Raw genomic sequence first — 27,610 nt, forward strand, 5'->3', positions numbered from 1 at the left:
TTAATAGCATATCATTTGGCTGATTTAATTTGTTGAGCAAGATTTATAGAATAAACCATACTGGTATATTGCCTTGATGCACTGACTCTCAAGAGTAAAAACTTTCCTATGATATGTTAAATCTGTAAAAAAGTAAAAAAAGACTACACAAACGTGGTTGTAATGTGAGCTTGGTATATTTGTAAATAAAAGATATTTGTGAATAAACATATTTATTTATTGCTTGCAAAAAACCCAGCTGGTATTTGTGCATAAAAAGGAACAATTCACAAATGTCAGTAGGGTATTCTTATTAAAGTATACAAAAAAGAGGAAGACATAAATATATAGCATAATTTATTATTTTAGGTTTCTTGGAGGCATGGACTTACTTCACATGGTTGAAACTTGGGTTTGATCAAGCAAGTTTCTTCCTTAGACCTTTGTATATACTAAATATGTCACTCAGGTATGTTATTGGTACAGCTTATAATCAAAGTATTGTGGTTCACCTAAATTTTTGATCAGAATGTGCCTAGCCCTTGCTGTTTCATACCTATGTCTAAGAACTTTTGCTCAAGTGATCTATACAGACACATGGTTGGGGCTAAAAGAGTAATTCTATGCAGAGTTACTTCAGTAGAATTCAGCTCAACCCATAAACTTATACTCAAACAACTCTTCATACTGTTGCATGCCATACTCTCCCAGGGTTGTGGGCATACTCTTGGCCATACTTAACTGGTAATAGGTGATGATCAGGAATGCTGATTTTCAAATGTTCTCACTCAGTCTTCAGGATGGTGCCTATGTGCATGTGTATTATTCCAGAGAGCTTAGGGGGCAGCCTAGTCCTGGGCAAAAGGGAAATGCCATGCTGCTGGGAACTTAAGACATTTTTACACCGATTATTCATCTATTTTTTTCCTTCAGTTTCTTATTCAGTTTATGTTGTTTGGGGGTTTATTGTTTAATCAAGTAGTTGTATTAATTTTACACCTTCATTACTCACTTTGGATTGTATTATGCTCAGGAGAGGGGTAGGTGTATAACTCCTTGAAACAAATAAATTAAATAAATAAATATAGTTCCTATGCATGTAAATTATATGCTTATGAACCAGGGAGCACATGTTGGGGCGGGGGGGAGGGGGGGCAGAGCTAGCAAACTCAGGCCAGTTCCCCCACTATGTAATATCATGTATAAAAGGCTAGAATAAGGCTGCATCATGAGTTTCTTCTCTGAATCATTTGGAGGAACCTTTATAGGCACCTGTATCCCTTTCTCTCAATATTTTTCACTATATTTGCTCAAGTGTTTTCATTTTTAAAAAAGAAACACACAAAGGAGGCAGAAGGTTATAGACCAGGGGTCCCCAAACTTTTTAAACAGGAGGCCAGTTCACTGTCCCTCAGAATGTTGGAGGGCCGGACTAAAAAAAACTATGAACAAATTCCTATGCACAAATGATTGTGAAATGTTTGATTTCACCTTTCAGCCTTTCTGTCATGGTCTATTTTTAGAATAGTGACCAAAGTATGTCAAGTACAGGGTGGGCTCCAAATATTGTTGTCCCCCCCCACCCCCCCCCCCCCCCACCCCCCCCCCCCCCCACCCCCCCCCCCCCCCACCCCCCCCCCCCCCCACCCCCCCCCCCCCCCACCCCCCCCCCCCCCCACCCCCCCCCCCCCCCACCCCCCCCCCCCCCCACCCCCCCCCCCCCCCACCCCCCCCCCCCCCCACCCCCCCCCCCCCCCACCCCCCCCCCCCCCCACCCCCCCCCCCCCCCACCCCCCCCCCCCCCCACCCCCCCCCCCCCCCACCCCCCCCCCCCCCCACCCCCCCCCCCCCCCACCCCCCCCCCCCCCCACCCCCCCCCCCCCCCACCCCCCCCCCCCCCCACCCCCCCCCCCCCCCACCCCCCCCCCCCCCCACCCCCCCCCCCCCCCACCCCCCCCCCCCCCCACCCCCCCCCCCCCCCACCCCCCCCCCCCCCCACCCCCCCCCCCCCCCACCCCCCCCCCCCCCCACCCCCCCCCCCCCCCACCCCCCCCCCCCCCCACCCCCCCCCCCCCCCACCCCCCCCCCCCCCCACCCCCCCCCCCCCCCACCCCCCCCCCCCCCCACCCCCCCCCCCCCCCACCCCCCCCCCCCCCCACCCCCCCCCCCCCCCACCCCCCCCCCCCCCCACCCCCCCCCCCCCCCACCCCCCCCCCCCCCCACCCCCCCCCCCCCCCACCCCCCCCCCCCCCCACCCCCCCCCCCCCCCACCCCCCCCCCCCCCCACCCCCCCCCCCCCCCACCCCCCCCCCCCCCCACCCCCCCCCCCCCCCACCCCCCCCCCCCCCCACCCCCCCCCCCCCCCACCCCCCCCCCCCCCCACCCCCCCCCCCCCCCACCCCCCCCCCCCCCCACCCCCCCCCCCCCCCACCCCCCCCCCCCCCCACCCCCCCCCCCCCCCACCCCCCCCCCCCCCCACCCCCCCCCCCCCCCACCCCCCCCCCCCCCCACCCCCCCCCCCCCCCACCCCCCCCCCCCCCCACCCCCCCCCCCCCCCACCCCCCCCCCCCCCCACCCCCCCCCCCCCCCACCCCCCCCCCCCCCCACCCCCCCCCCCCCCCACCCCCCCCCCCCCCCACCCCCCCCCCCCCCCACCCCCCCCCCCCCCCACCCCCCCCCCCCCCCACCCCCCCCCCCCCCCACCCCCCCCCCCCCCCACCCCCCCCCCCCCCCACCCCCCCCCCCCCCCACCCCCCCCCCCCCCCACCCCCCCCCCCCCCCACCCCCCCCCCCCCCCACCCCCCCCCCCCCCCACCCCCCCCCCCCCCCACCCCCCCCCCCCCCCACCCCCCCCCCCCCCCACCCCCCCCCCCCCCCACCCCCCCCCCCCCCCACCCCCCCCCCCCCCCACCCCCCCCCCCCCCCACCCCCCCCCCCCCCCACCCCCCCCCCCCCCCACCCCCCCCCCCCCCCACCCCCCCCCCCCCCCACCCCCCCCCCCCCCCACCCCCCCCCCCCCCCACCCCCCCCCCCCCCCACCCCCCCCCCCCCCCACCCCCCCCCCCCCCCACCCCCCCCCCCCCCCACCCCCCCCCCCCCCCACCCCCCCCCCCCCCCACCCCCCCCCCCCCCCACCCCCCCCCCCCCCCACCCCCCCCCCCCCCCACCCCCCCCCCCCCCCACCCCCCCCCCCCCCCACCCCCCCCCCCCCCCACCCCCCCCCCCCCCCACCCCCCCCCCCCCCCACCCCCCCCCCCCCCCACCCCCCCCCCCCCCCACCCCCCCCCCCCCCCACCCCCCCCCCCCCCCACCCCCCCCCCCCCCCACCCCCCCCCCCCCCCACCCCCCCCCCCCCCCACCCCCCCCCCCCCCCACCCCCCCCCCCCCCCACCCCCCCCCCCCCCCACCCCCCCCCCCCCCCACCCCCCCCCCCCCCCACCCCCCCCCCCCCCCACCCCCCCCCCCCCCCACCCCCCCCCCCCCCCACCCCCCCCCCCCCCCACCCCCCCCCCCCCCCACCCCCCCCCCCCCCCACCCCCCCCCCCCCCCACCCCCCCCCCCCCCCACCCCCCCCCCCCCCCACCCCCCCCCCCCCCCACCCCCCCCCCCCCCCACCCCCCCCCCCCCCCACCCCCCCCCCCCCCCACCCCCCCCCCCCCCCACCCCCCCCCCCCCCCACCCCCCCCCCCCCCCACCCCCCCCCCCCCCCACCCCCCCCCCCCCCCACCCCCCCCCCCCCCCACCCCCCCCCCCCCCCACCCCCCCCCCCCCCCACCCCCCCCCCCCCCCACCCCCCCCCCCCCCCACCCCCCCCCCCCCCCACCCCCCCCCCCCCCCACCCCCCCCCCCCCCCACCCCCCCCCCCCCCCACCCCCCCCCCCCCCCACCCCCCCCCCCCCCCACCCCCCCCCCCCCCCACCCCCCCCCCCCCCCACCCCCCCCCCCCCCCACCCCCCCCCCCCCCCACCCCCCCCCCCCCCCACCCCCCCCCCCCCCCACCCCCCCCCCCCCCCACCCCCCCCCCCCCCCACCCCCCCCCCCCCCCACCCCCCCCCCCCCCCACCCCCCCCCCCCCCCACCCCCCCCCCCCCCCACCCCCCCCCCCCCCCACCCCCCCCCCCCCCCACCCCCCCCCCCCCCCACCCCCCCCCCCCCCCACCCCCCCCCCCCCCCACCCCCCCCCCCCCCCACCCCCCCCCCCCCCCACCCCCCCCCCCCCCCACCCCCCCCCCCCCCCACCCCCCCCCCCCCCCACCCCCCCCCCCCCCCACCCCCCCCCCCCCCCACCCCCCCCCCCCCCCACCCCCCCCCCCCCCCACCCCCCCCCCCCCCCACCCCCCCCCCCCCCCACCCCCCCCCCCCCCCACCCCCCCCCCCCCCCACCCCCCCCCCCCCCCACCCCCCCCCCCCCCCACCCCCCCCCCCCCCCACCCCCCCCCCCCCCCACCCCCCCCCCCCCCCACCCCCCCCCCCCCCCACCCCCCCCCCCCCCCACCCCCCCCCCCCCCCACCCCCCCCCCCCCCCACCCCCCCCCCCCCCCACCCCCCCCCCCCCCCACCCCCCCCCCCCCCCACCCCCCCCCCCCCCCACCCCCCCCCCCCCCCACCCCCCCCCCCCCCCACCCCCCCCCCCCCCCACCCCCCCCCCCCCCCACCCCCCCCCCCCCCCACCCCCCCCCCCCCCCACCCCCCCCCCCCCCCACCCCCCCCCCCCCCCACCCCCCCCCCCCCCCACCCCCCCCCCCCCCCACCCCCCCCCCCCCCCACCCCCCCCCCCCCCCACCCCCCCCCCCCCCCACCCCCCCCCCCCCCCACCCCCCCCCCCCCCCACCCCCCCCCCCCCCCACCCCCCCCCCCCCCCACCCCCCCCCCCCCCCACCCCCCCCCCCCCCCACCCCCCCCCCCCCCCACCCCCCCCCCCCCCCACCCCCCCCCCCCCCCACCCCCCCCCCCCCCCACCCCCCCCCCCCCCCACCCCCCCCCCCCCCCACCCCCCCCCCCCCCCACCCCCCCCCCCCCCCACCCCCCCCCCCCCCCACCCCCCCCCCCCCCCACCCCCCCCCCCCCCCACCCCCCCCCCCCCCCACCCCCCCCCCCCCCCACCCCCCCCCCCCCCCACCCCCCCCCCCCCCCACCCCCCCCCCCCCCCACCCCCCCCCCCCCCCACCCCCCCCCCCCCCCACCCCCCCCCCCCCCCACCCCCCCCCCCCCCCACCCCCCCCCCCCCCCACCCCCCCCCCCCCCCACCCCCCCCCCCCCCCACCCCCCCCCCCCCCCACCCCCCCCCCCCCCCACCCCCCCCCCCCCCCACCCCCCCCCCCCCCCACCCCCCCCCCCCCCCACCCCCCCCCCCCCCCACCCCCCCCCCCCCCCACCCCCCCCCCCCCCCACCCCCCCCCCCCCCCACCCCCCCCCCCCCCCACCCCCCCCCCCCCCCACCCCCCCCCCCCCCCACCCCCCCCCCCCCCCACCCCCCCCCCCCCCCACCCCCCCCCCCCCCCACCCCCCCCCCCCCCCACCCCCCCCCCCCCCCACCCCCCCCCCCCCCCACCCCCCCCCCCCCCCACCCCCCCCCCCCCCCACCCCCCCCCCCCCCCACCCCCCCCCCCCCCCACCCCCCCCCCCCCCCACCCCCCCCCCCCCCCACCCCCCCCCCCCCCCACCCCCCCCCCCCCCCACCCCCCCCCCCCCCCACCCCCCCCCCCCCCCACCCCCCCCCCCCCCCACCCCCCCCCCCCCCCACCCCCCCCCCCCCCCACCCCCCCCCCCCCCCACCCCCCCCCCCCCCCACCCCCCCCCCCCCCCACCCCCCCCCCCCCCCACCCCCCCCCCCCCCCACCCCCCCCCCCCCCCACCCCCCCCCCCCCCCACCCCCCCCCCCCCCCACCCCCCCCCCCCCCCACCCCCCCCCCCCCCCACCCCCCCCCCCCCCCACCCCCCCCCCCCCCCACCCCCCCCCCCCCCCACCCCCCCCCCCCCCCACCCCCCCCCCCCCCCACCCCCCCCCCCCCCCACCCCCCCCCCCCCCCACCCCCCCCCCCCCCCACCCCCCCCCCCCCCCACCCCCCCCCCCCCCCACCCCCCCCCCCCCCCACCCCCCCCCCCCCCCACCCCCCCCCCCCCCCACCCCCCCCCCCCCCCACCCCCCCCCCCCCCCACCCCCCCCCCCCCCCACCCCCCCCCCCCCCCACCCCCCCCCCCCCCCACCCCCCCCCCCCCCCACCCCCCCCCCCCCCCACCCCCCCCCCCCCCCACCCCCCCCCCCCCCCACCCCCCCCCCCCCCCACCCCCCCCCCCCCCCACCCCCCCCCCCCCCCACCCCCCCCCCCCCCCACCCCCCCCCCCCCCCACCCCCCCCCCCCCCCACCCCCCCCCCCCCCCACCCCCCCCCCCCCCCACCCCCCCCCCCCCCCACCCCCCCCCCCCCCCACCCCCCCCCCCCCCCACCCCCCCCCCCCCCCACCCCCCCCCCCCCCCACCCCCCCCCCCCCCCACCCCCCCCCCCCCCCACCCCCCCCCCCCCCCACCCCCCCCCCCCCCCACCCCCCCCCCCCCCCACCCCCCCCCCCCCCAAAAGTACACGTATTCCTGACCATATACATTGAAATTATCACCTCCACAGATTCCTCCAGGATGATCTGAAATAGGTAGAGATAGCCTGTAACATGTAGGTAGACTGATTTAGGAATTTTATATAAACCGTGACCTGCATTATAAAAATTGGACCCTAGCCACCATACCCTGTTACAGGAAATAACAAGGGAATGTCTCAGCAAGACTGGATGTCAAATGATCATACAAAAACCAGTATGGTAAAAGTTCTGGATAGTGTTTTTCATCTACTCGGAATCAAATAGGACACCAGGGTGACAGAAACATGGCAGATAGCTTCCAGTAACATCCCTGGAATGTTACTTCCAGGGAAAACCCAGAAGTGATATCATTCCTCTGTAGAATCAGTATCCAGAATCAGTATCCAGTTGTTCACCAGAATCAGTATCCAGTTGTTCAAAGACAGGAAGTCTGGAAACACACTATGGATGTATATAAGCACTATCCTTAACATGGAAAACATCTGAAAAATCAGCATTCTGATCATCACCTGTTACCAGTTTAGTGGTGCTAGGTACACGACTGCAATCTCCTGGAGATGGAGAATGGGGGAAAAAGAAGTTGAGTATGTGTCAATGTCATTTGTGGTGAAAAATCAGAAGTGACATCATGACATTGGGTCAACAATCTTTTTAAAAATTTCTTTCCCACAGGGGCAGGGGATTTTATGCCCACACCAGTTGACTGGAACCTGTAGACCTAGAGTATTTCTGAAATTACAAAACAAATCTCCAAAATTCAGAGAAAATTGTATATTTGGAGAGTGGAATCTATGGCATTACACCTTTGCTAATTTACCAGCAGTGGTGTAGTAGTTGGGAGCAGGTGTACTCTAATCTGGAGGAACCGGGTTTGATTCCCTGCTCTGCTGCCTGAACTGTGGAGGCTTATCTGGGGAATTCTGATTAGCCTGTACACTCCAACACATGCCAGCTGGGTTACCTTGTGCTAGTCACAGTTCTCTTGAGCTCTCTCAGCCCTCACAGGGTATTTGCTGTGAGGGGGGAAAGTGAAAGGAGTTTGTAAGCCCCTTTAAGTCTCCTTAGAGGAGAAAAAGGGGGGATATAAATCCTCCTCCTCCTCCTCCTCCTCCTCCTCCTCCTCCTCCTCCTCCTCCTCTTCTTCTTCTTCTTCTTCTTCTTCTTCTTCTTCTTCTTCTTCTTCTTCTTCTTCTTCTTCTTCTTCTTCTTCTTCTTCTTCTTCTTCTACCCAAAGTCCATCGTTTCCAGGAATTTGCAGTTTTTTGCTGACAATAATTTCTGATACATTCAAAAAACTTTGACACTGAATTGCTTTCAAGGATGATCGGTTACCGAATTCTGTAGTTTCTCAAGGTTTTGTTAGTAACTGAGACCTTCAAGAATGGTTAATTTTTGCATAGCAATGGAGAGAAACAAAACCAAAGAAATGCTGTGGAGTTTTATTTTTACTGAAATCCTACACAACTCAAGAGAGACAGAAAGTTATTGGTAAGATGCTGAATGATGCCAAGCAGAACTTCTCCCAAACAAAGACTGATCTTTTCCCCCCACTGTATTTGAGTTAAGAAAAGGGCTTTTAAGTGAAAATTAAATTGTTCAGGCGAGCACTATAATAGATTTCATTGATCCTTGTACAGGATGTCAATTTATTCATGAGCTTACTTTGTATTAGCACATATTTCTTCTTTGTAGAAAATATGCAAAATGTAAGCTGAAATATTCCATACTGGAGATACTGGCACTCTGCAACCTTCCTGTCCATAGAAAATAAAATAAACAATGAAATATCAAATTGTGCTTTTCCATTGGATATGTAATTCATTTATAATTTACACCTTGATTTCCTTCGTGATTGCTTTTATTGCACAATAATATTCACTTCAGTAGACATTATTCAACTGTTCTTCATGCATGGAGAAAGTAAATGGTCTAAAACATTGGAAGTGTTTCTATTTCATTTTTCATAATTTCTCTTTTACTGTGGGGTTTATTTAGCGTTTCTAACCATGAGAAAAAAAATGAGAAAAGCAATTTCAACTAGCATCATGTTTTGGATTAGGTCAAACAGTCTCCTCAGTCTAGATTCTATTTAACACTTACTGGAACAGACAACCTTACATTTTTCCCCAAGTATGTCCTTTTGACTATTAGTAGTGTTTGCCAAGCATTCCTCAATATCTTTTCATTCCAGTATTGATTTCCTTCCCTTATCAATGGTCATTGCTGCCTTACAGCTAAAGTTCTTTCTTTATCTCTTGAAAAAGTTATAATAACAATCTGAATGAAAAGAGGCATAGGCATCCCATTGACACATATCTCAGCCACATTCATATGACCCTTTCCTTTGGTAACATCATGCCAAACCCTTAGATAGGTGTTTTGGTTTACTTTGACTAAATCAAATCATTTTAATGTAGACAAAACAACAATTAATTTGTACACTATTGTCTCATTCAAACCCTAAATGTATTCCAATCTATCTATCTATATATATAAATCTAACAATGTGTTTGTCCCTGATGGTCTCCCTCAGAAGCTGCTGGATGGATCGCCCCCAAATTTTCACAGGACATCCCTCCCCGTTCTGGGCAGGTAATCGGACCTTCAAATCACCGAAAGTCCATACCTGAGCCAAGTAAAACATCTTTTTCCTGGCACACCGGGCCATGAAGCTGGCTGTGTTTAACTGTCACCCTTAGAATGTTCGTGCAGCATGTCTGTGGCCTGAGGGGTTGGTATGCCCTTAGAATGTTCACAGAGATGGCCAGAGATGAGCATTGAAAACAGTAAATAGGTAATACTGGTAGGTAATATGAGTGGAAGTGAAACACATACACACTTTGCTGTGTGAGATGTCAGATGGGGTTCCCCCCCCCCTCACCTTGAGTAACTTTCACTCTCTGTGCCTCACCCACTACTACCACACAGCACGCATACTCTCATACACATCCAGCTCATCCTCACACACCTCACTCTGCCCTCCCTCACTTCCAACCACCACTTACCCACTTTACTCTGCCTTGTTCGCCACAGCTCTGCCCCACTTCAGCAGAGCTGCCTTTCTTCTCTCTAAGATAAATCACCAGGCCCAGGGGTGGGGGGCTGAGACCAACACTACCGGCTCCGCTTCTTTTGCACATGGCCCTTTAAGGACCCAGGGATCTGGCCTCGATCAGAGCGCCTCAGCTCCCTGCCTCTGCTGCCTGACTGGGATAGCCTGCTTGCCCCAGTTCTGCCTTACCCAAGCCAGGACTGTGCATGTCAACCATGTGCATGGACAGCGGGATTCGCACTCTGGACAGTTCCATTGTGGAATGGAAAGGGTTACCTTATACTAAAAAAAAACAAGACAGCACCATATAACGATGTGCATTGAAAAGGGAAAGAGGGATTCCATTTGACCACCTCAAAAGGCTATGGTGGGGATCATTGGACCTGCATGGACATCTGTGTGGGTTGCGGACTGTGATGAGAAGGACAATTGCCACAGCAACGCGTGGCCGAGCCTGCTAGTTAGGTATAATTTTTTTCTCTTTTGGTTCTGTGTTTAAGAGGAGTGAATGCTACATATAATTCTCCTGATAAATGATGTCACTATTTTGTGTGAATGAGGCAATTTCCTTGTAACTGGTACAAATGAATGTAACCCCAGATGTTTGACTGAACAAATTTGCAGTTTCATAAAGCAGATTCTGTGGAATACCATAGAACTTAGGAAAAACAGAAGTCCTTTCCTAGTAGTCCTGGATTTACAATAAACACCCACAAAAATATGTATGTATAGAGAATTTTATTGTTTCAGGCCACAATTCCTTGAAAATTTTCTTGGGTAGACATTCCAATTTTGAGAGTTTTTTCTGTAGCTGCCATTTTCTAAGATGGCAAAAAATGGTTATTTTGATATTTATAATTCACATAAGATGCGCATTTTAGTGCCAAAATATATGTTTTTGAGAATGATAAAGCTAAACACACTATTATATTAGGTGTAGAGATAGCCCTATTTCCTGCAGCCATTATTTTGCAAGGTTCTTATGCAAGGTTCTTTTTCACATTCTTGTGAAATGCTCATAGTGTCACACTATATGTTTTGGGAGTCAATAAAATTAAATACCTATTCCTTTTGTTGTAAAAAACCAAAATAAAATATTATTTTAAGGCCTGTAATATTTTGTGGACTAATAAATCCAAATAAACTGTTTTTTTAATGTTTGTAATGTTTTCAGTATTGTGATAAAGTGTGCAGGAGAACTATTAGGATGATAGTTCCTAAAAGTACATAAAATTATTAATTCTGCTACATTAAGTAACAGTATTTATTTACAATTTATTTATTTAAAATATTATTGTAGCCGCCTTTTCATACAAGGCTCAGGAATGGCTTACAATGGTGGCAAATGAGCAATAGTAGAAACATAAATAAATAATAAATATTGCTGAAAATGGGTGGTAGAATAAAAGTAGGTTGATGAATGGCTGAAAAGGCAAGAATGAAGCAGGGAAAGGGAAAAGGATATGGGGATTGATAGGATGAGGGAAAGAGGAAATAGTGTAGGGAGAAGTATACAGAGAAAAGTTAGGTGTTGTCCCACCAATTCTGTAGGGTTGTCTATCAAGCAAGTGGGCCTGGCTCAGTGGTGGGCATCACACAACTAGACCATCATTTTCCCAGGTAGAAGCTTCTGAAGACAAAGGGGCAGATAAATGTAGGTTGGCTTGTTGGGTGGGAAGGAGAGAAGGAAGCAAGAAATGGGGAGAGGCCATGGAGGCTTTAGGGAAAGAGGAAATAGCTGGGAGATGAGATTCCTCCCACAAGTCCTTGCAGGTTCCCACTTGTACCCACATATTCACCACATTTGATATTGCTTGCAACACTTTCTCTGCAGTGTTTTGTTTCTTTACAACTCCCATCTTTGTATTCCTCCTGCAAACTGTCATAGATGCATTCAACTGGACATTCTCCTATGCAAGTGCCACTGAAATGATTCTGAGAGTGTCATGGTTCCTCATCCTGTCCAACTGTTCTTTTATAAGCCAATCTAAGTCTCACTTTTTTACACCTGTCTCTGTTTCTTGCTTTCCCCTTCTCCCTCTTGGCAAGACCCAACCATAATTGTGCACATTAGGAAAGGTCAAGATGTCTATTGAAGTACATAAATTCAGTATTTCAGTGTAACAAATTATTCTGATAGAAGAATAGTTCTCTGGTAGATGAACTGTGCAGGGACCCACAGCAGGGACACCTGTTGAATTTTAATCTGCACATTTCCATTTTCCTTCCAGTTAAGTGCTTTTCTGTTGTTTATTCAAAGAAATCACCATGTAGCCTTTGGGAGTGATGTTGAATATGTTGGTATATTGATTTAATTTTTTATATTCTCTACTGAATTTGAATATTTCCTTTTCTGAGCACTGATTAAAGAATAAGCTTAACAGGGGCTTGCTCCATGATTCAGCAGGGTCACCAAACTTTCTACTCTTAAGGCTTTTCAGGTGTTACATTTCTGGTGCTCCTATGTTGCACAGAGGGAGAGTCTTCTGTGTGCTATCCTCTCGGCATACAAGATTTCCATTTTGTCCGGAAAGGATAAGAAGCATCTTTTGCAGTTGTGGTACATTCAATTATATATATATGTCTCTAGTAGCTTGTGCCATGGTGGAAAATTACTCAGGTTATCCTTTTCATATAAAATGGTACATAGGACAGGAATTAAAGAAACTTCTCATTCTAAAAGGGCTATAATGTTTCCAAACTTATATGTGTTTATATTCACATGAAAGAAAAAGGAAACTGGAAGCACATTAAGTTGGGATAGGACTCTCTCTCTTTGTCTGTCTGTGTCTGTTACACATGCACACACACACATAATTATAATATTTAACATTATGCCTGCAACACTGTGCTTCTGCATTGTGTTTTGTTCATTATTGTTTTTGTTGCATTTTTTTCAATCCCATAACCCTAAATTGGAACACCTGTAAAGAACTTCAGCTCTTCCATCTGTTTCTCATGCATCTATTAAAAGTGTTGGAGAACATTAATTTGTTCAACGATCTTTAAAAGACAACTATCTTGGATTAAACTAAGATTTATTAGTTTAAATAGCATAATTGTTCTGACTCATTTTCTCCCAAAGACTGCTTTTTATATCTGGAGAACCAAACTTACAGTGTCACATGTGGTTTGGCTTTTCCCAGCATCCAGTTTTCAAGCCAGTATTTCTAAATGTGCCTTCCTTATTGCACTCAAAAGTAATTGGTTATACCAACCAAACAACTAAGGTATTTCATGATAAACAAAGAAATTAACAGCCTATCTGACCATCTCAACAAATAAATTTGATTAAGTGCCTGTTGGGGGTCGTCTGTATGTCAATATAATATTGGCTTGAAATTCATGAGGAAGGAATAGTTTATCTTAGAGAGAAAGAAATCTGCTGTAGGAGATACTGCTTTACAATGAAAACCTGCATTGAAAAACCAATCCTGACTGCTTTGATGTTTGCTTTCTTTCAGCCAAGTGTCTTTTGAGACATGCTTATGCAGCGATTAGCTCTGCGCTGTTAAAGCCAATTCTGAGGAAATTCATTTAATTAGTTTGATTAATGCAGCTGGTAAGACAGTACACTCATTCCTATCTGACATAGATTTATCCAAGGCCATTCACGTCTTTATGATCTCCAGGACAGACTACTGTACTGTGCTATATGTGCAGCTGCCTTCATTAAGAAGTGGTGGAGCAGTAGAGACCATCAAGGTTTCCAGGGTACAAGCTTTTCAAGGGTGATGGGCTTTCCCTTATGGGAGGTCTTCAAGAGGAGACAAGCCACACCACCTGTTTTTAGTGCTTTTCTTTACCTGTGCTCGATAAGCTATAATGGCTTCCAGCACTAAAACTCAGTCGCTATTGATTGTTGTTGTGCTTCAAGGTACAATTCACTATGCTGGTATTTTTCATTAAATCTTTAAATTGTTTGAGTTGGACATGAAGTCAGAAATGCCTCTTTCTATTTTAGAGGTCCAAAGCCTCCTTAAAATTCTGAGCTGAGACAAGATTGTTCAGAAATATATTCAGTCACCCTGAATAATACATTCTTTTTTTTTTTTTGGTAATTTTTAAAGCCCCTCTTGAAAATACTCACTTATTCATATACATGGTTTTCATAATTACTAACCTGTGACATCATTGCATAGCCAAATTTAATTAGTCATGTAGCACTGTGAAATCACACTGCATAATCCTTGATTGGATGAGAGCACTCATGTGGCTAATTCAGAAGGGAGAAAAGGAAGAAACAACACCCTAGAAAAAATAGCAACCAGGGAAATAGTGTTTTTGAAGACTAATTTTTACAAACCAAAATTGTTACATTAAAATCATAGCTGCAGAATTTTATGAGTAACTAATCTGCTGGATATGATCAGCTATGGCATCTGATGGCTGCTTTCAATATTGGCCACATGCTTATGGCATTGACTTCTGGTAAAAAGATGGTACAACATATACTTCCATTTGCGGCCAGATGTGCAGAGGCTACTTGAAATGATCACAGATTCGGCTTAGAATGAAACAGGGCCACAGCCCTTTTTATTTAAATAAATGAATGAAGCTGGGCGATCAAGAGGAGCGCATCTTCCCTACCGGACAGTCACCCTGGATGCTCCCGGCTCCTCCCCATTCTATTGGAGAGGATAGAGGTCGTGGGCCACTGGGTGTCCACCCCAATTCTTCATGGCCCACCCAGGTGGGGTGTCGGGCTCACCTGCAGAGACCCTCAAAGGCATACTCCCCGAGCCTGCCCTGCTTCATGCCTCTTAAGGAGGCCGGGGGGAAGGGTCTGGCATGCAAGCTTGGTCCCCCCAAAATTGATGCGCTCCTCTGCCCAAACCGCCACAGAGTTGACCCGTCAGCTCCTGCCACAGCTTCGCAGCTCCCCAAGCTGAAGATGTTCTTTCACAGCTGCCACCAGGCAGTAAATCCCCTGCCTCCATAGCACTCCCAACCGGCACACACCGTTCAGTCTGGAAAAGAAGGCCCAAGCCTGGCAGCAGGGCCATCAGCCTGTACAGGCTAGCTTCCATCCGCACGAACAGCTCCAGCCTCGTCAGGGCTGGCAAGTCATTCTCCCCCAAGTGGCTGACAATGGGCTGGGGAAGACCCAGCCTGTTGAGAGCTTCTTGGACTGTGGGCATCAGGGACTCCCATCACCTTCAACGGCAACCCAGCCACACAATGTCCACATCCAACCCGAGATGCAGGTCTGGTCCCCAACTGGACAGAGCTGCGTATTCATGGGCCCAAAGAACCACGCTGTGGCCCACTATCCAAATCCTTGTGCGACCACTGAGTGGTCCTGCAAAGTTCCCTTCCCATAATTCAAAACAGCATCCCTGCCCCAAACGGTCATGTAAGCCAAGGAAAATCAATGGGAGAGGGTGGAAGGGGGTGTTAAAGTCAAAAGGAAGGGAGGGGTGGGGATATAAAAACACCCCAACCCCAAAACCAGCTTGGTAGCTCAACAAGCTGCTACCCTGCAGGGCCCCAAGCCTCCATGGCATTCACCCCAGGGGGGGGTAATCACTCACAGAGACCCATGCCTGATACGTCCAAGAGATGGTTCACGGCGACTTGCTCTGGAAAGCCAACTCTCTTGCCTGCATGGTCTCCCAACCACACCTGGCCATGCCACCCCCACTGAACAGCTCCATTTTCGATGGTATCTGCTGGTGTGGCCCCAACCAGGCGAGGCCTCCTCCCTATCCCAGTCCCCTGCCAGGGAATCAAAACAAATCCCCCCAAATAAGCCCATGTGAGTTGTTCAGAACTCTGGGGAGGGGTCCACCAGCCCATACCACATGGACCCCTCCAACAGCTGTCAGCCTGGCTTGCTCACGGGCCCCTGCCATCCCTCATCCAGGCTTTTAATGAAGGGGACTGTGACCCACTAACATCTGGTCACTGCCACTGCCATTGAGATGCCAGACAACCCCAACCTCCCCCTTAACGTGAATCCGACAAAAACCAACCTGGGCCCTCACCAGCCCCGGGGGGTTCCCATGCACCCAGGAACCCGCTAAGCACATTCTACTGTGTCCCTATTCTGGGGACTGGGCCCCACAAACTGGAAATGTTGCACAGACCTCGGGAGGCGGTGGGGAAGGAGGTGCGCATTGCCCACCCATACCTACCACAGGGACCAACCTCTACTGCCCCCACTGCCCAGGTGAACCCCCGAGCCACTGTACAATTAAGAAAAGGGGGACCTGTCACCGCCTGCAGCCTGGAACATGCTGACCTTGGTGTTCATGATCAGAGGCTAGGCCGACATACCGTCGGCTGCAGTTTCTACCTCAGGGGATCGCAGAAATCCCATTGCTTCTACCATTGCCAGGGGTTCCCCTGCATCACTGGAAGCTTCCCCATGGGCACTTGGAAGCCTCCTGCCGTGAGGCAGTGTATGAGCCAACGGGACCATTCTGACCTTCTCACAGGCCTGTATGCTCTGATCCAGCCTCCTCCACAGCAATCTTTTCGCAAACACTTTCACTTCAGCGAGAGAAGAAATGAAAGCAAGGGAGACCAATTCCTTTCTATAACGAAGTCCAAAGCCTTTTATTCATCATTTAAAATCACAAAAACAAACCATGCTTCAAACAGTTCCAGACATTCCAAACGATAAGGATTGGTTTCAGTATACTGACCGAGAGTCAAGACTATGTGCCGAGTGAATCACTCGCAAAACAAACTTGCCTGCTTTGCTCTCCTCCCTGCCTTTATCTTGTCTCCTTTCTTAATCAGCACCAGCTGTGTTCACTCTAAGGAGATGTTTTTCTCTAAGATGCAACCCTTGCATACAGGCAGTCGGTAACTACCTGCTGAGGAAAAAAAACATGGTCAAGGAGGAAAGGCGAGGCCATGCTGCAAGGACAAGAGCCCCCTTCGGCCCCAATTGCCCCGTATGCTCAACCGCATGCCTTCCTGGGGGAGTCCCAACCAACCTGCACCACAGATCCTGATCCTAAGCATTGCGGGTGCAGGGTGGGGGGGAGTAGAGCACTTGCCGCTTCCTGCTCCAGTACAAAAGGCGCAGCTGCATCCAACACCCTGCGGCAAGGTAACATCAAAATGAAGCCCCACTGTTGCCTGACTTCAACAACCCATTCCCATGTGCACTGGGAAGTCAGCGGAGCTTCTCCTGCCCAAACAGGTGAGAATTCAACAGTGCAAAAGAAAAATTCCACACCGCACCAGGTCCGAACTCCGGCGGAAAAAAAGTGGAACTGACGCCACGCTGAATGTGCCCCAAGGAAGCCAGGGGGCCGGAGAAGGGGGGGAAAGAGGTTGCCCCCCATACATCTTGTCCATAGTTCGAGAGGAGCCCCACTCCCCAGGGGAAACGTCGCATCAAAGCCTCCACCCTTGAAATCAGCTATGAAAAACAGCCGCCACGCGGCCGGAATCTGGAGATGACCATCAGTCGCACCCCGAGCAAACAGCGAGAGGCACCATACTATGCCCTGCATAAAGTTCCCACTAGTAGGGTCAGTATTGAAGAACCCCTATTACTGATAACCCCCACCCAACAATGGGCTTAGAATAGGAGTGGAGGTCAACCGTGCCAGAATGCTGCCTTTGACAGATCAAGCATGCCCACTACCCATAACGACGTGTTGTCACCAAAGCAAAAAACGGGAAGGGGTGCTGGGATCCGCACCCCAGACTCGACCGCCTGGTGACATCCTTGCCAAATAACTTGGCCTTCCAAAACAACTCCCCGATCCCATCCTCCCGCTAAGCACCCATAACCAGGTGGCTACCAATTCAACTCTCTGCCCCCGATGTACAATCCCATGCCATGCTGTAAAGGTGGCAATAAAGAATTAATTAGAACCGACTCAGAAAAGAGAGGCTCATACACGCGTAACGCCAATACGATTCCAAAATGATACTCACCTGAAGAAAAGGTGTTGGGCAACCTGGGGGAAGGGCCAAAAGCGAGCTGCTCCCAGTGCACCTCCCATGCCGCTTCGACCCCATCCAGCACTACGCTCCTGAGCTCAGGTGCCTCATTGCCCCTTCCGAGGGCCCGAAGCGTCAGGGTGGCCTGCCCACTCTGTTCCGGGCCCAATGAACCCCTGGCCCCAGGTGCCATGTGGACCAGATGGAACAAAATTCCAGTATGCCACTTTCCCTACCAGGAGACGGCATGGCCCCTTGCTGCCGAGGCAACACTAAACCAGGCCCAGGTGCACTTGAAGCCGGAATACTGGGCCCAAGGTCTGGCGGCAAGTCAGCAGACCCAGACCACGGAGCCTGAAAAGTCTCTAGAAGCTCCAGACAAATCAGAGAGGGAAGCAAGTCGCCCACCGTCACTGAGTCCAGAAGGTGTGGTACACCGCGGCCAGAGACAGCCAGCAAATACCCTCAGTCTCCAAAATCTGCAGGGGGTAACCCCGGAATCAATAGGCCTCTATCTCGGGGGTCCCCTCCTATATCAAAGCCCCATATTGCCTGGGAGGGGGCCCCACCCTCACACTCTTCCCCCGGCCACCATCCACACAAGTCAGTCCCTTGTGCTGGGAGGACCAATAATGGACCAATCACTGGCGACCACCCGTACCGCTTCCCTGAACCCAGAAAGCACCTGTCCCCATGCCGGGAAGTAAAACCCTCTGCTCCCTCTGAGCAGGGAAAGACCCCGCAGGACACCCCGAGAGGCCCACAAGGCGCTCTTCCTCCCACGTAAAGGGAAGGACCTGGGGGAAAGAAGCAGCTTTCAGCCTAAAACTCCTTTCCATGTGCCGGGCCAAACACCCGCCCTGCTCCCCGACACCATGTCTCGCACACTCGCGGCCTAGACCTGCGAAAACTCTCCCAGTTCTGAAAGAAAATTACTCCTACGAAACCCACTCAATTTGCTTTAAGGCATCGAGAGAGGCTGAAGCCACTGTGTGCTCCCTTATATAGGGAGCTTGCTCTACCCTAATGCTCACGTGCGTCAGCACACCTATTGCCGGGTGAGAAGGTGCTGCCATTCGGCTACCCAGGACACACATGCTCCTCCTCTGGAGCTCATACCCCGTGTCCTGCCCCCTGTCGCAATTACGGGCCTAGTTGATTCTAGGGCCGTTATTTCTATAGACACAGGTATTTGATAGCCAAGGATAAATGTAAAGGAATGTTACAGCTGAGATAATTTTAGTTCTCATTACAGGCACTAAATGGTTTGATGTGGTTTTAAGCCATCTTGAACATGGGTGAAACAAAAACAAATTCAGATGGCTGAGATGTCAAATTTCACGGTGTCATTTGCAACAATTCCATACCTCTTGCTCATTTCCTCTTCATTACATTTGATATGAGCTTCCTGGTTCCTCTCACCTCCCTGGTGGGCAACAATGAGATGACTTGGTGGCCCTCATGCTTTTTATATTTTCCAATGCAATTGATTGCAGTTACTTCAGGACAGACAAAAAGCAATGTCTTTATTTAATGAGTGGAATTCTCTGCCAAAAGATGTAATGATGGCCACAGGCATAGATGGATTTAAAACGGGATTAGACAGATTCATGTAGGATAGTCTATCAATAGCTACTAACCATAATGACTAAAGGGAATTTCCACATTCAGAGTCAGTAAAGCTATGGATACCAGTGCTCGAAGGCAACATCAGATAGGCCTTAGTTTGTTGTCAGCCTTCCAGGTTGCCTGTATGTGAGACTGAATGCTGGATGCCTGTATGCTGAATGCTGGTTGCCTGTATGTGGGACTGAATGCTGGATGATGCCAGTCTGATCCAGCAGAACGCTTCTTATTTGTTATTCTTCTCATTACACAATCCATATGCTTTCTGTCAACTCATTTCTCTTTTCTTTTTTTGCCTTATAAGATAGATGGAGTCCTGACATCACAGCAGGAGTGTAGGGATTCTGGTACAGTATTCATCACTGTATTCCACCACTCTGGAGGGCCACAGCAGCCATCTGAAAATGGATCCACCCCTCCACGAGGGTGAGTGCCCTGGGGAGGGCAAATCTGCCAGCATGGCCCTGCATTGCTCCTAGCAGCAGATCCCACCCACCCCCTTTGGATGGGACTGTAAGTTATGCATCCTAAATGTCTCTTTGCTAGTGGAAGGCCTGTCATTAGCAAATGCTTTTTGCAATCCAATTGTTGCAGTAACAATTCACAAAATGTAATTCGGCAAGTGAGGGAGTGATTCCCCCCCCCCAGCCCTGCTAACATTAATATCACATATGTCTCATTCCCCACCGTCAAAAAGAGGAGCAATATTATTATTGGTAGTGTGGGAATTCCCAGTACTGAAGAGCTGGAACAAGTTTGCTTGATAGCCCAGTTCATACATGGCCTGTTTCCTCTGGGCTTATTGCAGTCCCCTAAAGATACAATATTTGCATCTGGAAAACTAAATGGCTAGAAGATGCTTTAGCATAGTGTGCCCCAACATCTTTTGTCAGCCTCTCCATCACAAAGAAATGAACTGTTATGTTCATTCTATAATATATCTGAAGCCACCTAGGGAATTAATTGACCAAAAGATACAAACCTTTAGACACATATAAAGATCAAAATAATATCTATATCTATTAAGATCAGGGGTCCCCAATGTGGTGCTCATAGGCGCAGACTCAAAATATCTTAAATTAAAAAAAAGAGACTTTCTTGACAGATAATGTCATGGATGGGATATGGCATCATATACTATAGCCAAATCTCATCCGATCTCAGAAGCTAAGCTAAGTATTTAGATGAGAGACCATCAAGGAAGACTCTGCAAAGGGAAGCAACAGCAAACCATCCCTGCTTCTCAACTGCCTTTAAAGCCCCTTGCTGGGTCGTGTTGCCACCAGTTGTCTGTGATTTGATGGCACTTCACACACAATTCCATGGATCATTTTGCCCTGATGTCAATAACTTCAAATGAGGCATAGGATGCTATTGGTTCAGCAGATTTGTCAGCTAATCAGGAGCAGGCAGCAGGGTGCTTAGGCTGCTGCCCCTTTTGCTGCAGCTGACACACCCACTCTCTTTGCGAAAGAATAATATTAGCTGGCTCTTTTTTGCCTGCTCTATGTTGCCACTGTGGCAGTGTGCTGCCAAATAAAAAGGGCTGATTCTTAAACTGCTTTGGCCTCACTAGTTTAGCAAGCATGGGGCCCCATTGTTTAGGATAGATAAGGTTAATTGTCAAACACTCTGTAGCATCTGGCACGATGGGGTGCGTGTCTTGAACAAATCATCACATCCCTTGCGACTGAGTACACTATGAAGAAGCCCTGTTGGTGCTGAGTAGCATCTTTTGAACTTGGTTGGAGCCTTGATTGTGGCACATCAGGAGAGAGGGATGAAGGCACTTGTAATTATGCAAGTGGTGATAAGCAAGGAGTTTGAAGCAAGGATGGACCTGCACAAAAGGCACATCAGGCACATCCCTAGCACAGCATACCCTCAAAATTGCCAGCTTGTTTGAATAAGTACTGACATAGATCAGCCATTTAATTAATTTAAATTATATTTAATTATTCACAAAAAATAAAACTAGGTGAACCCACTCTTGGTTGTCTTGTATCATCGTTTGGGAAGGTGATAGGGCAAAAATTCAAAGATAAATGTTGAAACATGAATTTGTATTGCTTTTATTTTTTCAACTTACATAAAAAAAATTAAGAACATTTTTGGTCATCACTCCGGAAATGCAACACAACAAAGCTGTAAATAGTAATAAAGAAATATTGACAATCTTTTGCTTATCAGGGAATATCAAAGAGTTAAGCTACGGAGGCACTGGCAAGATTTACCAGTACAATTCCATAATTATTTTCTTTGCATATAATTATCTCTTCACAATCTTGATGATGTTGGAATGTAGATGATATTGTGCATAATACCTGCCATCTTGACACACGCTTATGTTTTTTCTCCATATTGTCTTTCCTTCCAGTACTTATTGCGTTATAAAAATAGAGAGATTAAGCAAACATGCTGCTGATTTTAATTTCAATCTATTTTTTATTTCTTCAGTGCCCTGACAGCACTTTGGTGATGGCCCAGGAGGGAATTCATAGAGCCCTTACCACAAATGCTGTGCCAAAATGAGTCTCTGTTCTTTTGTGTGCATGCCTAAATAGATGCTAAGCAGCTTGTACCTTGCTGCCATACTTCTTAATGCCTTTTAAGCAGCTTGATTTATCTTCACACCCACAGATTCCTTTTATAAGAATTCCCAGCGATTGAAGTGATACTTGTTCATGCAAGCCAAGCTGATAAACTGCAGGCCCCACAACTGCCATATATAATGCTGTGCTGATTATAACTTCACAGATGTTGTTTTCCTGCAGCACACAAAACAGGTTTTAGAAAGAGGCATTTCTTTCATCTCCCCAAGGAACCAAAGTAAAATGACGATATTCAAAACCATATACCCACACAAATATACAGACATCCTGTCACCCAAACAACCCAACTCAAACCCTCTATTTCTTCAGCTGACTATAAAGTACAGCTTCATCTGATCCTTTCTTGATTAAGAAATCTTGTCAGTCTATACATGTAGCAGAACTGTGTGGAGCAAATTTTTCTTGACTGTTGTGCAGATTGCTGAAAGGGTGGCTCCAGAAGGCAAGTACCCATACAACATGCATTGCAGGTCCAAGCTGAGCCTCAGTGGTCTTAGTGGTGCTACTGGGACATGCCTTGAAATACTTTTTTATTTGTGGATGGGTAACATGGTTCTGACGCCAGACACAGGTTACACAGGTTGTGTTCCATAAAACCACGGGTAGCCAGAGCCTTGGGAACAGAATTGCAACCCTGCATTGGACATCTTGGACATCTTTCAGAATTACAATTGATCTTCAGACTAAAGAAATCACTTCCTGCAGATAAAATTGTTCCTTTAGAGAATGGACTTCATGGCATTGTACCCTGCTGAGGTCCCTGTACCCCCCAAATCCTGCTACCACTAGGATCTATCAATCTCAAAATCTCTAGAAACTTCTTAACTCATAGTTTGCAACTTAGTGGTTCTTTCTATTTCCTGCCAGCAGCTACACCCAGCAACTGAACTGGATACTCCATCAGCACAGTGGCATGCCAATGTATTTGCTGGACTGTTGCTGGGACTGCATAGTGGTGATCCAGCCCTGGATTTCAGGTAAGTCAATAGCATGCTTGAGTGCTCCTTCAACCGCTGAACCATACAAATGGATACACCTGAAGTTCTTCAAATACTTCTGAGCAGCTCAAAGATTGGCTCTCTGACCACAACCAGCAAGCTGGACATGAACTACACTGGGGGTGAACAAGCTTATTAGATGATATAGTATTAGCGCAAAGTTGAATCTGAGTACAGGAATGTGGCCCTGCATGCCTTGAATACAGGTTAGTTTTGCCATTGGCCCTCCTGTGATGAGGGCCAATGGCAAAACTGGGCCCTGCCAATGGCCCCCAACTCACCACTTTCCGAAAATGAAGAAGCAGAAAATGAAAATGGCCCTCTGGGAATTTCTCCATGCCTCTGTATTAAACACTGTAGACTCATCATGGATTCCTAAAGCACCAGCTGGAAGTGATGCTATATTCTCCACAAATCTTACATTCCCCAACAATTGCCCTCAAAATCTCTCGACATTCGCCAAGGCAGTGCTGTCATTCCTGATAAGGTAGTACATTCTACATTCCTGATCATGTAGTATGTTAATGCTGCAACTCAGATGGATGCTTTTAAGAATGTAAAATAGGTTTTCAAGACAATGCAGTCAAAACATTCACAAGAGAACACACATAAAAAGAACTGGCTGTTGAAGCAGCGGCTTACTCGTGTAACACATGTTCTGACACTGGCAACATGATGAGCTAAATTTTTGTGCCAATTCAATGTTAAATAGGATCATGTAAAAAAGTGCACAATCTCATTTACTTGTGGAGTTATGAATTTATTTTATATAAGTACAATTCCTGAAATTGACCTTTTCAAGCATAATGCATAACATTTTTTAGTAGAATACCAACCCAAATCAAATATTATATTGGGTTGACTTGCTGGTTCTAAAATAAAAACATGCAGTCACTTGATGAATCATTAATGATCTCAGTTACCAAGTGGTAGAGCAACATATTGAAAAGTAGCCTATAGAACAGGGGTGGCCAACCTATGGTACTCCAGATGTTCATGAACTACAATTCCCACCAGCCCCTGCCAGCATGGCCATTGGCCATAGGTTGGCCATCCCTGCTATAGAATGTGTTTCATGATTGTTTACTACATGCTCTACAGTCTTTTCTGCATAACTGTGGGAAAGTGATTGCAAGTTTTTTTAGTTTCCAAATGAAAAACAGAACTTTGAAATTGCAAGAAAACTTTTTTTTGTATGGTTCATTTCCCTTTTTAGGCTGTATCTTTACTAATTTCATAATAGCAAGAAGGTAATCCTCCCAGTTCACTAATCAACATTAGAAAAATGTGCATAAACGAGATAAAACACATGTATTTATAGGTATAATAATGTTACGGCCTTAACAGGGGAAGGGGTTTTAGGAAAGGGATTCTCCACCAGCTGCTAAGAGTGTAACAGCACACTTTTAGGTTTTTAAGTAGCACAGGGGAATAAAAACTCACGTTGGCAGCAAGAGGTTGGCTGAGGGGATCTTTGAGACTATATCTACGGGGAAGGGATTCTGGCAAAGATAATTCCACAGAGGAACGCAAGAGTCCAAATTGAGTTTAAACGTTTTAAATGAATTTAGTTCAAAAAGACACACATACAGTAAGGCACAAGAGCACATACATTCAAGTTCTAGTATATAAAAGATTTGAAAGATAGATGGGAGGATAGAGAAAGAATGGGGTTTTGCAGGGTAATACGTTACCTAACAATTCTTGAGAGTAGCAGAAGAGCCAGAGTAAGTAGAAGGCAGGGATTCCATGCCAGCACAGAAACCCAGTGAAAGACGCTATCGTGGTCTCAACACCAACAAGACCAAAGGGAGGGAACAGAGTGTGGCAATGAGCAAGGTGCTCCAGGTGAGCTGGATTTTTATAGGATAGATCATTCTTTGGCGGGAAAGGGAACCAATCAGAGTAAGTTTCATTTCTGCAACATCTGTGCTGGATTTGGGGTGCTGACCTTGATGAGTCAGCTCACCTACTGCTAACCCTGTGACAATAGAGCCAGAATTACATTGTTAAGATAAATGAGGGAGGGCTGCAATGCTCCCATGCAGATTAACCCTGTAGGGTCACTGCCCAAGATATTCAGATTTTGGCTGAGACCTTTAGACCTAAGAGAGGTCTTTTTTAGGAGAACCATTACAAAAGGAGGGGGAAATGAAGAGCAGTAAGTAGTTGCTGCTGACCTGTGTTTCCAAGCGAAACAAAGAATACAGTATCTGCTGGCAGGGCGACTTTCCATATCCTTTGTCTTTAACAGTTTCTATAGCAAGGTGTGGTAATCAAGCATGCTAGTAACTCAAATGAGACCTCCAGGCTGCCAGGAGTAACTCATTATCTTAGCTTTTGTTAAAGTAGTTTTGACCTTTAGCTTGTGGTCAAGTGATCATGCGGCTACCTACACCCAGAGGAGAGCTTTTTGGCAACTGGCTTTTGCCAATATGTTTTTAGAGCAGAAATATATATAAATAATATTCTGGGGGTATCAGGGGCCATAACAATAATGTCTCACTTTTTTATAATCCTATTATCAAAGTTTCAGGAAAACAATATTTTATATCCATAAGAATGCTGTCCTATGGAAAACATTTTGCCTAGCTGCATTGAAATACCATTGGTAAAATGTAAAAGCATAGTGCGAAGATATTAGGCTGTGCTGTAGAAAAAGCACCCTGAAGCACCCTGTCAATCTTTATTTGACAGGCCAGACATATTGATCAGCTTGTTCTCTGCAGAAGATTAAGCAGCCAGAACATAAAGCAGTGGTAGGAGGCTCATAAAACACACATATATTTTGCTCTTCTCTCACTTAAAAAAAACTGTTTATCAAACTAAAATTATTACATTTTGAGACTAAACTTTCTTGTCCTGGTTTTCAAATAAAAATTATCTTTCCAAATTACAACAACAGATGTGCTATTGTAAGGACCAATGTGTAAGTTGGTTACTAGGAAGGATTGATTTTTTTTTCATCCATGTTGGTATAATGGAATTTTTGGCCAATTAATTTGAATCACTAAATATCCAAACAGCAGTGTCATGTGTTCTCAGGTCCCACAAAAGGATTGACCCCAGAAGGATTGGAGAAATGTTTAGTGTGGGTTCCCAAAACTGCCTCAGTAAATGCTGGTAGATTTTGGGGGTGGTGACTGGGGAAGGCCAAATTTGGGGAGTATGTGATGTGATTTCTGTGTGATGCTCTAGATGCCTCTGATAACCTCTATGATCTTTACCCTAGAACAATGAGGAAATTACTAGAGAGTCACCATGAAGAGTCATTTTCCCCCCACTCCTCGATTGCTTAGGGAAGGAAATTGGAGCTGGGGGATGGTCAGTCCCTGTGTTAGACTCATTCATGGGAGGCTAGTCATGTGGAATAATTCTCTCATAAATCTGACCTCCGAATGAATCAGATATATCTCTTGTGTGCAAAGCTTCTTGCATTGAGGAGAGTGATGGGCTATATGCCTTTTCATTGACTTGATAGCATTCTGAATGCAACAAACTTGTGACACAGGAACACGTCCACAGTGGTAATCCTGTATGTGTATCAACTCATAGTATTTCTGGCCTGCCTGTGCATTTTATCAGTACTCCTGTTTGGTTCCATGGGCTTGCAGTAAATGTCCATTCTGCACTTCAATCAATGCCTGTTCTTGACTTTCTTTCACATAATCGGCCAGCACATGTTTCTCCTCCTCTTGCTTTACTTGCAGTAATCCTCTTCCACCAGATCTTGGAGGAAGGTATAGTCTATCAGCATCACTACGTGAGTGTAATGCATAGTGCATTGTCATACGCTTCTGAGTTTTTCTATCCAGTCCATCTAAATCAGCCTGTTTCTAGTTTATGATTTTGGCAGTGTACATGATGATAGGTATGGCCCAGGTGTTAATGGCGTTGATGGTATTCCCACCATTTAATTAGGATTTCAATGTTTCCCTGATCCCCTGGGTGTATTTTCTGATGACCACAGTAGTCACTTGCCCATGCTTGATGTTATCCAGCTGCAAAATGCCCTGGTATTTATAGGCTTTCTTTTGGTTCCACTTGATTAGTTGGCCATCAGGCATTTCTATGCCATCACTCTGTGATCTTGCCCCTCATTATCGCCACAGTGGCACACTTTTCTAGGCCAAACTCAATTGAAATGTCTGTGCTGAATATTTGGACAGTGTTCACTAGTGACTGGTTTTCTGTGTCTAATTTCCCATACAGCTTCACATCATCCATGTACAGCAAACATGAGATTTTTTCTGAGTCTTTGACCAATTGATATCCTAACTTTGTTTTCTTTAACATCACTTGCTTGATGTTGACTGTTCCACAGTTTTCAATTCCAACTATCAGTTCAGTTCTCCACTGTGTCATTGAATGTTCAGCAAACCCTCGTATGTTTTTGCTGACACAAATTATTTCCAAGCATTTCATGACCCAACGATGGGGCAGTGAGTCAAATGCCTTCTTGTAATCAATCCAGACCATATGCAAATTCATTCTTTGATTCTTGCAGTTCTCCATTATCATTTTGCCTCCAGTCCATCATCTTTCCTGTTCTTGGTAACAGTCAAAGTAACACCCATGAAATGTTATTTAATACATGCAGTTCAAACATGCAGCACAATTGTGATATTTGAAGCAAGATCAAATACAGTCAGTTCACTGATTTGTTCCTTCTCTCCCAAGTGGTGAGTGAAATATAAAGCAAGAAAAAAAGATTGTTGCATGGTTAAGGTTCACTGTGATAAATTGACTTTATGGTCCCCAAACAGTTTTGCAAGTCAGTTTTGTAAGAGAGGAAGGTTGCCAATGAATCTTGGCTGACCTTCTACTCTTCTCTATTACAGA

The sequence above is a fragment of the Sphaerodactylus townsendi genome, linkage group LG06 (genome assembly GCF_021028975.2).
Source record: "Sphaerodactylus townsendi isolate TG3544 linkage group LG06, MPM_Stown_v2.3, whole genome shotgun sequence".
NCBI classification, from domain to species: domain Eukaryota; kingdom Metazoa; phylum Chordata; class Lepidosauria; order Squamata; family Sphaerodactylidae; genus Sphaerodactylus; species Sphaerodactylus townsendi.